The sequence below is a fragment of the Bactrocera tryoni genome, chromosome 3 (assembly GCF_016617805.1).
Source record: "Bactrocera tryoni isolate S06 chromosome 3, CSIRO_BtryS06_freeze2, whole genome shotgun sequence".
Lineage (NCBI taxonomy): Eukaryota > Metazoa > Arthropoda > Insecta > Diptera > Tephritidae > Bactrocera > Bactrocera tryoni.
Window position 1 is genome coordinate 80,274,859 of NC_052501.1, and position 15,550 is coordinate 80,290,408.

At 33.8% G+C, this 15,550-nt stretch overlaps 1 protein-coding gene across 4 annotated transcripts in view; it reads left to right on the forward strand.

The window, feature by feature from the left end:
* LOC120770935 (protein unzipped) overlaps positions 1-15,550 on the forward strand; it is a 114,034-nt gene that overhangs the window by 67,068 nt on the left and 31,416 nt on the right. For all 4 annotated transcript variants that reach the window (XM_040098640.1, XM_040098639.1, XM_040098642.1 and 1 more), the window contains exon 4: positions 518-548. The gene's annotated coding sequence lies outside the window, so the exon portion shown is untranslated. The remainder of the gene's footprint in view (positions 1-517; positions 549-15,550) is intronic.

Here is a 15,550-nt window from a genome sequence, read left to right on the forward strand (position 1 = left end):
ATATAACCGTCTTTGACTTTCTCTAGCCACCACAAATACTTATTTTCTTTGCAATTGAAGTGGAGTTGCCATGCAGATATTGACTATCTAGAAAAAACAACCTTTGAAGCAGTTAGCAACATTTTCTTGCAGGGTTGCATTTCTAATTACGAATGCGTTTACTTTGCTGCATATCGATTACAGAAAGTGTGCGCGCTGCTTCATCAGCTAGGCTTTTGCTCTTAAGCGCAGCTTAGTCGTATTGATTACACGGGCTGCTTGAAGTCAACAGCTCGGCGCAAAAGTTCAAGATTAAGAAAGCGGTGTAATTGTTGTAAATACAAAAACAAATGCTTAGAGTTTGTAAGGAAATATGTAGGAAACTGTGATTAAAGCAAATATAAGAAAGAGGTCTATGCAAATACTGATTAGAAGCTATATTGCTATATTCCATTTCCTTAGAGTAAAAATTCCAAACTTATTTCGTATTGAAACGTGTTGGAGAAGTATTTATAAATATTTCTTTTTCTATTTGCAGATAATCTACAACAACCACTATTTTTAAAATCGTAAGTAACATTTTCTCTAATTTTACTTTAGGTCCGCACAGTATGCAGATTCTTAACTAGACAGTACAGTAAAATTTCATTAATTTGCCCATCGATGAAAATCCCATTTCATTCAAAAATATCAAAAAAGATTCCTAAAAGCAATTTTACGTCTTAAAAAGCAATTTAATTGCTCTGATCTGATTTTAGGTACCACATGGACCGGCTTAGAAGAACCTGTCCAAGTGAGTTCCCTGTTAGGAACGGTCGTTTAACCCAACCTATTCTAACTTAACCCTAATTTGATGTCAAATTCGCAATCTTAACCCTTCTAATGCTTTTGTACTTTTAGTATTTTGTTCGACCAAGTTTTTTTGTGTCATTTCCCATTAAGCTGTTAATATAAAACTTACTCACTAGAACCATTACTTGGTCGAATGGTCACAATATCATAGACGTAAAGTTTTCATTGGACTTATTTACTAAAATATCTTTCCAGAGCTCTGACATACTGTAGATAGGCTAAAAACATAAATGAAAATGAAAAGGATATCCTGAAGAGTTGTAATGAGATCTGGTTAAACTAAATATGTGGGCTCTCGATAAAAACACACATAAATGATCAGCTCCAGTTTTGAGATATCGACCTGAAAGTTTGTATACATCTGTCATATTAGTATGACTGCTTTAACACTTGGCAAAGTTACCTACGCTCTAACTTGCTCTCTGGTGTTGGGTGGGGAGATGTTTATTTTAGTGTTAAGCACTAATTCTTCAAGGGCACTCTCTATCGCTGCAATGATATCTTGCTTTGTCGTTAGGAATCAATATCTCTTATCTCTACTGTTTTGGCCTTTGGTTTAAGGTCGGTTACGGATGCGGCCTCTTTTAATGTGCCCTTTAACGTTCCAAAAAAATTCGGTATTTCCGCCTGGTCCTTTTCTAACTCCAGTGAAATTGTGTCTATTCTAGTTTTCCGTTTGGGCTTTTTAACTTTTGGCTTTATAATGACAGCTTCAGATTGTCTTTTTAACCCGCTATGTATTGATGTTAATCGTTCCTTTTGGCTTTTCTGAGCATCAAAGTATTTCACTGTTCGGCTTTTCCGTTTCGAGGACGCGCAGCAGAACGTGTTTTCGCTGAACTGCTAGCGCGTCCTTCAGATGTGGTGTCGTTGACTCGATCGGTACCATGTTTTCTGGGCGAGAACTCGTCTTCTTTAATGACACTGATGTTAGTTGTAACACTGGTGATCGCAGAACTCTGCTACTTCTGCGAAAAACATTGCTTTATTCCTCGCTTTTGTTTTCTTCTGGCTGTGATTTTTGTTCACTGTTGAGGTTTTTGTTCATTGGGTATGCATTTCATGCGATTGGCACCCAAGTACTCATGTGAGATTGTGTTCAGAACCAATCAGTAGTTCTCTTAACTGAAGATATACGGTCAATTTAATGGTGACGTGCTTAGAACCTACTTGAAGACCTGCCAGGCTTTTAACGAGACGGAAGCAACTGTGATATTGACTTACCAGCCATCACAGCAGAGTGTCACTCTTGTTTACTAAAGTGACCGAATACCACTCTCACCAGTACGAAGACAAAATTGCTCTAATCAGTTTACCATTATACCTTAATCAAGATCTTATTGATCTCAATACAGAAGAACGCGAAATCGGGGTACTTCTTTTCCGCGTCGTCCTATTGTTGTATAGGTATTCCCTTGTTCTTTAGGCGCTGGGATTACTTATTCCAAGGCGGCACCTTATCACCTTGTCACCGGAGATTCACTGGCAGTTTCAGACTCTTTAAGCCGAACCCTCCTCTCTGTTGCTCTTGAGTCAGTCTACAGTTCATCAAGCTGTAACCCTTGGTGACCTGAGCTCAGCCGCTTTGCTATATAACTGTACACAAACCGACAGATCGAAATCTATGCTATAAGAAATGCACATGTGAAGGGTATTACCATATAGCTGCGATGTAGCAGTGTTCATCGTTTTTTCGTTGGTTCGTTTTTGGTTTGTCTACATTATCATTTGATGTACTACGAGTACAACACTTAAAGTACAAAAAATTACATTTATTTTGCATTTCTTTTTTTTTTTGTGTGTCTCCAAAAGTGTTTACCCTAATGGGATGTGCCAAAATGTTAATGAAACGACATTAATACTCATTTGATAGAAAAAATTCCCAAAAAACTGCTTTAAACCAGCAAATTCAATTAGCGACATTTATTTTGCTTAATTGTTATTATTGTTTTTATCAAAGGCATTTTTGGACACATGCCGCCGAAAATCATTAATTTCCTTTGCAAAAAGTCAACAACAGCAAAGGCGTGTAATATTTGAAGAAGGCGGTAGCGGCTTCCGTGCGCAAAGTGCTGATGAGGCGACGCAAACTAATGAGAAAACGGCACGAACAACAAAACAAGTGGTTTTATATGTATTAAAGTGTAGATGTATACATTATAGTGTGTTAATTTGTTTTTTTTTTTGTTTTGCTGCTCTAAAAATAGGTTTTTAGATACCTCGAAGAAATTCTGTGCTACTATGAGCTTTTAGTTGTAAGGGAAATTTTTTCCGCCTTACAATTTTCTATTTTTTCTAATTATCCGATAGGAAAAAACTAATGTCGCTTTCAACTATATTTCGAAAAAATCATGATCAAATTTGACTCGGACTGTGAACTGATAGAAGAAAATTGAATGCTCTACAAAAAGGTCTCTTATGACTTTTTCGAAAAAATCATGATCAAATCTGACTCGGACTGTGAACTGTTAAGAGGAAATAGTATGCTCCACAAAAAGGTATCTTATGACTTTTTCGAAATCTTCATGATCAAGTTTGACTCGGACTGTCAACTGATAATGGAAGGCTCTACAAAAAGGTCGTTTGTCTCAGACTGTGAACTGTTAGTAGGAAATGGAATGCTCTATAAAAAGGTTGCTTGTTTTAGTAGGAAATGGAATGCTCTACAAAAAGGTTGCTTATACCATTTTCGAAAAATTCATGATCAAATTTGACCCGGACTGTCAAAAAAAAATATTTTTTTCTCGTATTTCAATACAAATCTCTATCATCTGCTTCAAAATTTTCTGTTAAGCAACATAAAAAAATAACCAAAAACAACTACAACAACAGCTACTGTATTTAAATTATTGTTGTTATCAATTTTTTTTCAATTTCCGATTAAAGTCTATTGACTGAAACGCTTTCCGCCGCTCATAGCGCCAATGTTTGTGTGTACGCGCAAGCGCTCGATCGGTAGCATTGACCTTGCTCACGGGCAGCGCAAAGCGCGGTTTTGGACACTGGCCATCGCGCTGGTACGCGCACTGGCAGACAGCTGTGGCAACCCAAACTCGCGCCCAAATGAGGCAGAAAACTTTTATTTGCCCGAACTTATCGATAGCCAGTGCGAAAGACAGCAAACTGAGTGAGCGCCTGTCTATGTTACACTTCCAGTGATGTCAACGCTTGCAACGCCAGTTGCTTTAAAAGCAGGCAACACTAGTCAAACCGTAAAACCATTTCAACCGCGTGCTTCCACGGGAAAAACAGCGCGCCGCAGCTCAAGTTAAGCGTAGATTTGCGCTGCTTCAAACAGCGCGTCGCTTTAGAGTGCCCAACCGGTTTATATTTATGCTTTAATGGGCCAGTTAGTTCGTGGCGCTCACAAATGCTGTAAAACGGCGGCGCGCATGCGCAGTGATTTCATGCGCTACAAATAAACTCACGCGTTTACTATGACGTTACATTTATATTTTTATAACAAATGCGGCATTTCTCATTAATTTTACTTTATTTCGTATTATTTCATTATTAATCGGCGTTTGTGTGTGTGGTAAGCGCGGCGCTGAACCTTATTTATGCTCATGTGTATATATGTGACAAATAACTGCTTATATTTATGTTGATATCATTGATCATGCGCTTAAGTAAGCATGCCTGTTGACTTTCAAGGTGGCTGACGTAATTTTTTATTGCTTTATTTAAATTTTTTTTTACAAACATTCGTTTTTGAGTTCATTTGCTTGCACGCCACAATCATTTCTATGGATCCAATGCAAGTGCTAATGAAGTTAATTTATTCAGAGACATGATCCCAAGACATTTATCAATTAAATTTCCCATCGATCTCCGGCAATGCACTCGCAATGGGGTACAGTGGGCCAAAAGTGAGAGTGAGAGCTTTGGAAAATGACATTTGATTCATAAATAAAATTATTCGGAAATCGTCGAATCAGCACTGGCGCATCTTGAAGAGAACACATTTTCAGGGTTTGGGCGCTGAATGGGTCTTGGAAACATTTTTTCAGATACCTTCCGATTCTATTTTGAGAAGTATAAAGTGTTGTAAAGTGTTTCTATTAAGGAAAGCAAGTCTAAGTGAAAGTCGTGGATAGAAACGAGACTATGCTCTTGAGGTTTTATCTTAACAGAAAATCCAATATCAAGGTCAACTCGATCTGATGAACTTAAATGTATGGTTTGTTAGAAAATTAAAAAAAAAATTGAAATTTTCAACCACTTTTCGACGACTTGCCACTGCTACCTAAATCGCTTAGCATGAATTATCTGCATTTAGCGACGTTTTCTCACAACTTACTGATCAACGTCAAACGATTGACAGCTAATATGCATGACTGGAATTGCCATTGGTTTTCGTATATAAATACTTGTAACTTTTACGCTAATATCGCACACATGCAAACATATGGTATGTATGTATGTATAAGATACAAACATTTATTCACTTAATTTGTTATTATAATTTATTGTCATTGTCATGGCATACATATCAGTCAATCAGTCCGGGCTTGCAATTCAAGAGCATACCTATGTACATATATACCTACATACAATATAGACGTACATATATACACTCATTTATATATACTAAACATAGAAAAAAGAGTCTTGATACATATCTCTCTTAATTAGTTTAGATGGATCATCGCTTCAGGGGTCATAATTTAAATAAATTGTTGCGTAATAAAATTTATAAGCTTGCGAGCGAGGTAGAGTGATAAAAAATGAAATATTTGAGAATTTTTTTGACCTTGAGTGTTTAAAGCGCTTAGCTTAATTAACAGAAAACTAAAATGGGAATATTTAAAAATATTATATATGACATTTTTGTTGAATAATAATATGGTGTAGGCTACTTAAAATGTATAAGCTGGTTTTTTGACATTTCAGAAAAAATATAATTTCAATAGTTTTAGGGGAAATGGTCAACCATTTTTTTTATAAACAATTAGTGGGAAGAAATTTTTTTAAATTGTTTTCAATAGGAAGAAAAAAACTGTTTTGGTTCCGATATCAAATGTATCCCGAATTTTCGGGATTTAAATTTTGAAAATATAAAATAAAACAAAGTTTTTATATTACAACTTCCAAGCTAAACAGAATCCCGAAACGTATCCCAAAATTGCGGGATATGAATTTTGCAGTTTGATTTCCTTATAACAATTAGTGGGAGAAAATTATTTTAAAAGAGTTTTCAATAAGAAGAAAAAATTGTTTTAGTCCCGATATCAAATGGATCCCGAAATAAATCCCGAATTTTTGGTTAAAGTTTTATATTATGATTTCCAAATTAAATCCCGAATCCCGGAAAGGATCCCGAAATTTCGCAATTTTTAAAACAAAATTAAGTTTCTTTTGTATTATGATTTTCAAGTCAAACGGGATCTCGAAATAAATCCCGAATTTTTGGGATTTAATTTTTGCAATTTTTTTAATAAAGTAGAGTTGTTTATGTTATGATTTTTAAGTTAAACAGGATCCCGAAATGAGTCCCGAATTTTGCGATTTAGTTTTGCAGTTTTTGAAATAAAATAAATAATTTTATGATTTGCAATCTAAACGAGATCCCGAATTTTCGGGACTTACAAGTTTGATTTATAATACAATTCTTATAAAACTTCCTACTTCTTTGACGTTTACACACTCAAGATCAATTGTTTTAATCCCAAAATAAAACGGGATCCCGAAATGTTTTCCAAATTTTCGGGATTTAAACTTTGCAGTTTTTAAAATAAAATAAGTTTTTTATATTATATTTTCTAATTAAACGGGATCCCGAAATGGATACCGAATTTTCGGGATTTTCATTTTACAATTTTGTATTAAAATATAATTTTTATATAACAGTTTCCTACTTTCTTGGCGCTTATACACTCCTTATCAAATTTGAACTGGACTGATTTTTATAAGCATAAAGCTCTCTAAGACATATTTTGAGTAAGTAAATAAAAATAAAAATAACCGCTTAAAATGCTTACTTTCTAACGCTTGGGTCCATTGCGCACACACTAAAATATTTTAATTGCTCTTATCAATTAATAACGCACTGACCTAACTCAATTAAAGGCGAAATTGCTTGAGCATTTATTATTTTAAATGTTTATCGCTGAATTTCCTTGCAGCAAAGCAACAACACAAACCCGATAACTGAATGAATTGTCGGTTTAGTTCGTGGCGCCACTTTTACTAAGGCGCACACACATACACATATATTCGTTTGAGTGTGTGTATGTTCGAATTTAAGTGATTATAATTCAGTTTGGCACAACTTGTGTAGCCTTTTGCCACAAATTTATGCTCGACAACGCCCCAGAACCAAGTTTATATGGGTACCTATACGTATATACCCATATGTATGTATGTACCGTTATGCCTGCAGCGTCGCGTGGCACACTTTTGCAGTCGTGCGAGCTCTTGGGCACCAAGTGGCAACCGCTCACTTGTATCAAAATGTTCGAAAGTGCATGCTCATGCAAATAAACGTACACACACACATACAAGCTTGCATGTGAATGTGTATGTATGTAGCTGGATATGTAAATAAATTTCCAAATGCCTTCAAAGGCCAATTGGCTGTGTGCTGCAGCAATTAGTCAACGATTAGTCATAGTTAATTAAAGTTGGAGGCAGTCAAAGGCGAAGCTTGGCGGCGAAAGAACGGCTTGAGACGACGCCGGCGACAGCTGATAACAAGTGCTTACATGTGTGTGTGTGTATTACGACAGCTACCTTATAAGAATAAATTATTGTAAAATAATATTTTTCAAACTTTTTAACAAAAAGATTTCGTAATGCATGCGTCAGTTTTGTATTTTACATGCCACAATAATTATAACAAACGCATGACAGCTTATGAGTCCGTTATCTATACACGTACATACATTGGCAATTCCTGTATTGATTTATGTTCTATAAAACCGCCCAAGGTTACCCAAGAAGGTTGTCGTCAGCGAAAGCTCTATGAGTAACACTCATCTACCGATTTGTTTCGAAGGAAGAAAATTATTAGTATACAGTTATTTATAGTCCCGAGAGCCATTTGCAAGTTGATGTCGAGTAAATTCGGGGACCACCGGAAAATTACATTTCCAGCAATATCTTAGGTTAGATGAGAACCTTTTTGCGTAATTCCACTGCGCTAATTTGTAATTAAATGCAATTCAGTTGATTTTTTGCCATCGACGGAGTTGCACGCGAGTTTTTGTTGTATTTCAGTGGTTTTCATCAAGTGTGTTACACAGTAAGCAGATTTTTAACTTATTTCTATATTTTTCAAGATGTTAATGTGAGAAAAAAATTTGTTTTGAAAAATCGAAGTTAACTAAAACTAAAATTAAATCTTAAATAAAAAAAATTATACTTATAAAATTAAGTGACAGCAAAATTCGGAAAAAATTTTGAATTATAATTATTTAAAATAATTAATTAAAAAAATTAAATTATTTAATTAAATAATAATTAATCAAATTAATTAATTTAAAAATTAAATTATTCAATTAAATTAACTAATTAAATTATTCAATTAAAATAATTAATTAAATTAAAAAAGTTTAAATTTGAAATTGAAAAAAATAAATTATACAAATAAAGAAGTTTTGATTACAAAAAAATCTAAATTTAAAATTAATGTGATAAATAAATTCGAAAAATTTTTAATTCAAAAAAATTAAATTAAAAAATTTAATTAAGTGAGGTAAAAATCCAACATTAAAAATAAATTTAAAAAATTATATTTAATGCAAAAAATTTAATTAAAAACCATTGCTGTGATACACGAACTGGTACAGCATCGTCTCCGTAAACTTCACAAATTTCATTGGTGGCTTGCGTGGCATTCTTCCAACTTTTTGTCAACTTTTTCGAATTTGATTTTTGGTTAAATGAAGCTTAATTAAAATCTTAACTTTCGAACACTATATAGTAGGTATGTATATTACACAATGTGATTTGTAGCACTGGAGATATATGACTGCAACGACATACATATGTATGTGTAGTATATGTATTGACAAAATACGAAAAGACTTTTTCGACTACCCAATATGTGCATTTTTTTTCGTAAAATTTGTGTTTATGTATTAATTTTTATTGAGCTAAAGTGAAGTTTTCACTGCTTCTAATATTTCTCTGAAACCAAAAATGATTTAAAATTTTTTTTTTGATATTTTCGATTTTTTCCGTTTCTGTTGTTATCTCTTTTAATTGAAAATTTTATTTTATGCCAATTATCCCAAGTCTATTGCATTTTCTCGTCAATTTAATTAATTTATAACACATAATCATCAATGTGCTTTATGATTTTAACGATTTTGTAGTTTAACGAACCATGAAATATGAATTTATTACTTCATTTTCAGTTTCCAGTAAAAAAATTGTACTACAAATGTAATATGCTCTGAGTGAGACCCGCTCAGTTGATTATTTTTTTTATATAAAAAATTTTGTAGTATATAAATTTTTTGCCTACAATAGAAATATGTATATGTATCACACTGTAAATGCATATGTGTGTATGTGGCAGTTTGAATAACGAGTAGAAATATAATGTGTTTTGTTATTGTCTTCCATATAGTTCATTATGCCTTTAGTATTCATTATTGTATAATGTGGACTATTTTGTGGTTGTTGTTTATATTTGTTGTTGTACTCGTACATATAATTTATTTGTAGCACGAAATTAAAGCTTTGATATGCCTTCCAGTTTTAGCCCTTCTAATGAACAACAACAACAACACGCTTCTACGAAACATACAGTGAACACGCTGGAAATGAAAACAAACCAGTTTTGGAATTTAGAATTTATTTTTGCTACACAATGAAATGAATCCAGTTTCTAATTTCAATGGGAGTATAGGGTAACTTAGTGGATAAAAATATTTGCTGCGCAAAACCTTATTTAAATATAATATATAAATGTATGCGTATACTTGAAGCTAGGTGGAGATATAAATATGGGCTTTTGAGCTAACATCTACTCACTTCTGAATATAAGGAAGCCTGCTAGTGTTCAAAGGTAGCTTTTTTGTCACAGAAAAACAAACATTCTTCACTTTACCTGAATTCGCAGAATTCCAGCGTTTCGACTTTCAAGTGCAGCTTAGCCACTTCCGCGCTTTCGTGAATACCTTTAACGCATGAGCTCAGCGAAAATTTTAGTAAAAATCCGCAGCTCAGCATTTCAAAGGCGCGAAAAAAATCTGGTCTCGAAAAGTCATTGGCTTTTGCGCGCTGATTTGAAATTTAGATATTTGCGAAAACAAGCGCTTGCGCGTTGACTCGACAATAACAAGCACTGCTGTTTTGGGTTGTTGTTGGTTGGCTTTGCTGTTTGTTGGACTGCCTGTCAGTAGCCATTGTTCGGTTGCCAACGGCGTGAGACTTGTGCCGCTGTCAATATTTGCCTAACACTTTTGAAGCTTTTCGCATTTTTGCATACAAATACAAAAATAAAAAAAAAACATGGGTACTAGGGTGGATCAAAATAACACAATTTTTTTTCACTTCTTACTTTGAAAAATTATTTGATAGAGATATCTACGAAAGTCGCTCCATGGAGCTCTTACTTGTTACTGCAGGTTCTAGGGTGGATAAACAAAAAAACAAAGGCAAAAAAAACAGAAGGGAAAAACATTTAAGCTTCTTTTTTACCCACCCTAATATGTGCGTAAAACAGAAATTTTTCAGGTTTCCATTTTTGACCCGTCCTAATATTTGCATACAAAATACTTTTTCAAGTTTCGATTTTTTTGTACCCACCCTAATATGTATGTACATAAAAATAGTTATTTCAAGTTTCGATTCTTTACCCACCTTAATATTTACTTAAAAAGAGATTTTTCCAAGTTTAAATATTTTTTTTACCCACCCTAATATGGACATAAAAAAGATTTTTTCAATGTTTCCATAAAAAATATTTTTTTAAGCTTATATTTTACCCACCTTAATAAGTGTAAAAAAAATATTTTTTAAGTTTGTTTTTTTTTGTACCCACCCTAATATCTATATGTATGTACATAAAAGAGATTTTTTCAAGTTTTGATTTTTTTGACCCACCTTAATATTTACATAAAAATATTTTTCCAGATTTAAATTTTTTTTTGATCCACCCTAATAGTATGTATGTATATAAATATAAAATATATGAGTACATAAATCACTCCTTTTATTTAAACTTTTTTATCTCATTTGGTCTCTTTTCTATTGTTTCCTCTATCACTCTGTCAATTGTGTAGAATTGGAAATTCGTGCTACACGTTCCACTCCATAACCATTAACTATTTGGCCTTATTTATTTACAACTATTTATTAATTTACACACTTTTTTGTCCAATTTCCGTGTAGACGCCCACACGCTCGCAATAAATCAGTTTAGGTTGTTGTTTTTGTGTCGAAATTAATGATCGCCGAATTTCTGGGCTCAATTCCTCTAATGTGGAGTTGACGTGCAGATTTCAATTAGACACGGGTTTTATATATACTTATATCCATTTATACATACATATATTTATATTTAACAAATATTTTTTAATTATTTGTTTATTTCTCTATTTCTTTTTTGTTTTGCAAATTGTCGGCGTAGATTTTTGGCATGTTTTGGAACTTACTCCATCTCAGCTAGAGAAGTGTCCAAATAAAGTGGAATTGGTCTGGTGATTGATTGATTGATTGATCAACGGATTGAGTTACTAACATAGTTGCTTAATATTATTAATAACAGATCAAACCCGACAAGGACTGGTTCATATAAACGACGCTCTCAAATAGAATCGATAACAATTTCTTTCCTAGCTATTTTCGATCTTATGACGAACACTTCAGACCTTATTTATAAGAGCTAATTACGCTTTTTCGATTTGGCGCTAAACTAACGACATTTCTGTTAAAATACATTTATATTCTCAAGATACTACTACGATCTTCTCTCAAATTCTCAGCGATTTTGTAATAAATGATACATAGAATAAACAAACTTAGTCGTTTTGTGGTAAAATCTTCAACTAGAGAAGTACATAATACACAAGACCAACAAATGAGAGTAATATGGTCATGCTGAACAAGAAAACTATCAAGGAACTTTTAAATTGAAGGTATTTCGATCATTCAGATTCCGACACCACAGAGCTCTGAGAAGAGTGTGGAAGGTATTCCAACTGCATTCCAACTATTTCCGGCTAGTCCGATCCCGGAGAAAACTGTGAAGATATTTTTATTATTCTGATTAGCTATATTCGGAGAAAAGTGTAAATGCTTCTCTCAACTAGTTATTCTCTTTCCTCTTCACCAGCACGACTCCAGTTGTCATTTTGCTCAAAATCAGTCCAAAATACTTGGAGATCTTACTGTTATATCTGGGAAATGTTTTATGGTGGTCCCAAAAAAATAAAAAAATTATTAAGTCTACTTGGTCGTTCTCTTTCTATCTTTAGTAAACTATTTGAAAAAAATTATGGAGGAAACACCTCAGGTTTTGCAACACAATCATGTAGGGCATACTATGACGATATTTTGGGGTAGTGTTGATAGTGCACAGGCGCTTCTGCTTCGAGGCAAAAGGGAACTTTGTAACATTGTATAGGTCAACACAGGGCACCTACACTTAAGATCTTACCTTCGGAAAATGGGAATAAGTGGATTCGGCGGCATGCAGAGCATGCACAGGGAATGATGAGACGCTGGAACATTATCTATGCGAATGTCCAACCTTTAGCCGGATGAGAAGAAACATACGAGTATTCTACGGGGCAGTTTGGTTGGAAAAGCATCAGGTATTCTATAAAATCCACTGAGTTGTTGGATAAGGCTTAATTTTATTACCTCCCGGAAGCACAATGGGCCTAATGATGGCCTAGATGTAGCAGCCTGTCATCCGGCGCTCTCTTTTCAAAAAACATCCAATCAATTTGCAAAAGTTAGAAGGCACCTGGTAGTTCCCATTCAATTCATTTTATTTTTGTTCCAAAGTTTATGGTCATAGGTGGTTACACATTTAAAATGGGTCTCTATCTAGTACATTATTTGAGGTTATGGAAAAAATTTCATCAGAGCATGTGATTAAATAGCATTCATCGATACAATAGTTGTATGGTCCCTCTAACGTTAACTCTATATATTTTCATTTATGCATATACCATGTGATCAAATTTGACCCGGACAAGTCCATTTTTGTTCATTACGCTTTAACTCAGTTGCCACACGTTCAAGTAAAGCAATGTCTTGAGCAATTGTTCACATTAAGACGAGAAATTATTTTTTCAACGCATAAACGAGCACCTGAAAGATAATATTTTCCCAATTTCAAAAAAAAAAAATTAAGTAAATAATAATTTATTCAGCAGTGATTCAATATTTTCATGAAAAAGGCTTGCCGCCTTTGTCGAATTAACTATTGTCATGCATTTTACGTTGCCACCGATTAATAATGAAATTTATGATTTTATAATTAGTGGGAAATTTAAATATTTAATTAAGAGGCATTTAATTTATGATACATAAACATTTACACTTAAAAAAAAAATACGAGTATAATTTTCCAAAAAAAAAATAATAATAAATAAATAAAATTAATTATAATAACAAAAAACTGCATAAATGAATAAATAATTTTAACTTAACATTTTTCTCTTGCGACCACGTGATATATATACCTTCATTCAAGTATATCCATATACATATTTGTATATAGTATGTACACCATAGCCTAATATAGCCCCATTATTTATGCTTTTGAGCGGAAAAATAGTAGACTCAAAGCCGATTGATAATCAAACTCCCGCGCTTAATTACAGCAAACTGGTTTTTATTGATTATTACAAACACAATAGCAATAATTTATAGATAATTTACATGTGCATGTCTAATTTGCCGAATAATTTGAATTTACTAATTATGTGACAAAATCATAATGAAACAGCTTTTGAAATGAGCTTTATAGGTTGTTTTTTGAATTTTTGACTGTGTTTTAAAGTAAGATCACCAGATTAGCGAAAATTTACTAATTCCTTTAGATTCTTCAGGGGTTTCTATACAGAGATATTTCAATCTCATTCTGGCAAAAGCCGGGCAGTAGAGTTGGTAGTGAAAAGATGATTACACAACGCCATCCTCCAAACAACTTTGGTTCGACAGAATATTTTGCCACTCCGTGTGTGAACCCAGTATGCAGTGTCCAGTCAGAAGTCAGAATGTCAAATTTGTTAAGGGGGTCAATATCAACCCAATTTTGCTAGGTACTCTAAAGGTTTGTATTTCAATCTCAGTCTCTTAAAAGCCGGGCAATGGAAGTGACAATAAGAAGATAATTTCAGCATCCCATAACCTATTGGACAGTGTCCAGTCAGAACATATATAACTGCGGCGAGATTGATTTTGCTAAGGGCCAGTAGTTAGGAGGACCTCTGCTGGTTCACTCTGATCCCGAATGATCTTGTAGACCGATGCACAAGTTCTGGTTGTAGATCAGCACTTGCTGAACTTACTGAAGTCCAAAGGTCCAACACCAGAACGAAAGAAGACATCGGAAAACAAACTAGTTTCTAATCGGATGAAATTGGAGTACGTTCCGTAGCAAGTTCATCGGCTTCGCGGTTTCCAGCAATTCCGCTGTGAACAGGTTCCCATACATGCATAATATGGAAGAAGTTTGAAGGTGCAGCAAGTGGTTGTATTCCTGGTAACTGTGAAGGGATATACCAGCCAGTTCAGGCCCCACCCTAAAATTAGATACCAATAAGGATGGAATAAATATGCCGCCGGCTACTAGTACATATACGAGTATAATTAATCCACAAACATGTTATGGAATAGGTTAGTCTCGGTGGATTATTAGAATTTAAAAGTAATAACATAAGAGCTCTAGTAGGAGTGCTGACAGTTCACTGTCTAATTGGTAGGCATGCCATAAGACGGGGAATACCTTACAACGATTATTGTAGAAGTTGTTAAGAGGTAGAAGAAGAAGAGACCATAGAACATTTTATTAAGGGGATTGCACAAGGGTCCTTCTAAAGAGCTAAGTGCGTCGCTAGACTGCCACTTGACCTATCTCATCTCACAAGATTATAAGAGCGATAAATTTGAAGAGAACAACTATAGAATTACAACAATATACGATAACATTTTCATACTCAAATAAATCATATACCTTTAAAACTAAATTTTTTCAGAATTTATAAAGTTGAAACTAAAAAAATTTCATAATTTGTTGAAATGCACTTGAACTATCAAAGCTGTCAAGCATTTTATATTAATTTGCGGCATCTCCGATATGCACATAAATATTTACTCAAATAAGCATATTCGAAAAGTTATTGAAACTGTTAAAACGCAATGAACCAAAACCAAAAACTAATTTTATAAAACAAAAAAAATAAATTATTAACCGCCAAACGCTCAACACAAATGTAAACAAAGCGCATAATGAACTTGCCGCCTTTTTTGTCCTTTTTTAACGCCGCCTTCCAGTTTTGAAACTGTTTATGCGTCTGTCTGTCTGTCGCACGTTTTTACTGTAATTATACACAGCGTTCTTGTTGTCAATTTTTGCTTTGCGCATTGCGGCGTTGAAAAGTTTTTGAAGCGTTTATTTCAGTTTTTCGTTGCTGTTTCTGTTGTTGTTGCTGCACTTGGCAATGCGCCATAAATGCATAATTTCTGAAATACATATATTTAATTTAAATGGATATTTGTGTGAAAATTAACTTTTAATTGCCTGACACAT